A 2127-nucleotide genomic window follows, 5' to 3' on the forward strand; every position below is an offset into this window, starting at 1 on the left:
CACTATTATCAGCCGTCCAACAACATCAATTTGTTGGAAATCCTACGGATGATCCTAATGAACACCTGACCAACTTTGTGCAGTATGCAAATACTATAAAGGCGAATGGTGTATCTTAAGATGCGATAAGACTGCACCTCTTTCCTTTCTCACTAAGAGATAGAGCTTGGGCTTGGTCGCAATCCTTTCCCTCCAACTCCGCTACAACATGGGAAGAACTGAAGAACGTTTTCTTTTCCCGATATTTTCCGCCGAGCAAAACTACTATGCTGAGAGCTCAAATCAACGGATTCAGGAAAAAGATGTAGAATCTCTCTACGAAGTGTGGGAGAGATACAAGGACATGATGAGGATATGTCCACATCATGGTCTCAAAGACTGGGTGATCATTCACACATTTTACAATGGGCTATTGTATAACACAAGACTGACAGTAGACGCTGCCGCGGGCGGTGCACTTACGGACAAGCCATACGACAAAGCCTATCAACTCATTGAAAACATGGCCCAAAACCATTGCCAATGGGGATGTGAAAGAACTCCAGTAGAAAAGTCCCAGACAAAGGGTGTAATGTATGAAATCAGTAGCCTTGACCATGTTCATGCAAAGGTAGATGCCCTTGTTCAAAAATTAGATAACTTGACCATACCACCCGCAGCCATCGTGGTTGCTGTAACTCCAAACTGTGAGTTATGTGGAAATCCTGGACACACTGCACAACAATGTCAGATATTAGCAGGAGTCCCAACCGATCAAGTAAACTACACACAAGGAAATCCATATTCGAATACCTACAACCCAGGATGGAAAAACCATCCTAATTTCTCCTATAAGAATAACAACACCCTGTGTGCACCTGGCCAAGAACCAGCTGTTCCGCTTGGATATCAAAAGCCAGCTAATAATGCTCCTAACATGCCTAGGAAGTCAAATCATGAATTAATGATGGAAAGCTTCATAGCTACCCAAGTTGAAACAAACAAAGACTTCTTGAACCCAAACATACATACTAGCGAGCAACTCAAACAACTAGCGAGCAAAGTAGACCCCTTAGCCACCCACAATAAAATGCTTGAAACATAGATTTCACAAGTGGCTCAACATCAAGCATCTACAGCCGCTCCACCTGGAACATTTCCCGGATAGCCGCAACCTAATCCAAAAGGGCATGCAAATGCCATTTTATTGAGGAGTGGAAAAGAAATAGACGGACCAGTAGATCCAAGACTCCAAAACCCTGCCATGTACCAAAAACCAGATAAAACCTCAATTGAGCAGGTGAATGAACCAAAGGAAATAAAAGATAAAACCCAAGAGGCCGAAGAGAAACAAAAACCTTATGTGCCTCCGCCTCCTTATAAACCACCCGTTCCGTATCCTCAAAGACTCAAAAGTTCTAAAACTGCGAGTCAATTTAGGAAATTTGTTGAACTTCTGAAAGCAACTAAACATTACGATACCCTTTACAGAAGCCATCACACAAATGCCCTCCTATGCCAAATTTCTTAAGGAAATCCTATCCAATAAGAAAAAGATTGAGGATAACGAGACAGTTCCACTTACTGCCGAGTGTAGCGCAATAATCCAGAATAGCATGCCTCCCAAACTAAAAGACCCAGGTAGTTTTTCCATTCCCTGTATCATTTGAAAATTCGTCATAGGCAAAACTCTATGCGATCTAGGAGCCAGCATTAGTGTAATGCCCTTAACCATCTATAAAAGGCTCAGTATGGGAGAATTAAGACCAACCAAGATGTCTGTTCAATTAGCTGACCGCTCAATCAAATATCCTGTCGATATACTAGAGAATGTCCCCGTACGTGTAGGACAATTTTACATTCCTACAGACTTCATAATCATGGAAATCAAAGAAGATGCCAGTACACCTATCATACTAGGAAGGCCATTCTTGGCTACCACCGGAGCCATAATAGACGTAAAGAGAGGTAAGCTGACATTTGAAGTTGGAGAGGAAAAGGTTGAATTCATCTTGACCCAATTCTTACAAGCGCCAGCTATAGACGACACATGTTATCTACTTGATGTCATAGACGAGTGCGTGAGAGAGATGGAGATGCAAGAAACCACATACTCTGATATAATGAAAATCCAAATCCCTCCAATCT

At 42.1% G+C, this 2127-nt stretch overlaps 1 non-coding gene across 1 annotated transcript; it reads right to left on the reverse strand.

Moving 5' to 3' along the window:
• Positions 1 to 266: 266 nt before the first annotated feature.
• On the reverse strand, positions 267 to 372 carry LOC127134000 (small nucleolar RNA R71). Its single transcript, XR_007807784.1, has one exon. It is a non-coding gene; the product is annotated as a small nucleolar RNA R71 (small nucleolar RNA).
• Between the last annotated feature and the right edge of the window lie 1755 nt (positions 373 to 2127).

The sequence above is a fragment of the Lathyrus oleraceus genome, chromosome 3, assembly GCF_024323335.1.
Source record: "Lathyrus oleraceus cultivar Zhongwan6 chromosome 3, CAAS_Psat_ZW6_1.0, whole genome shotgun sequence".
Classification (NCBI taxonomy): Eukaryota; Viridiplantae; Streptophyta; class Magnoliopsida; order Fabales; family Fabaceae; genus Lathyrus; species Lathyrus oleraceus.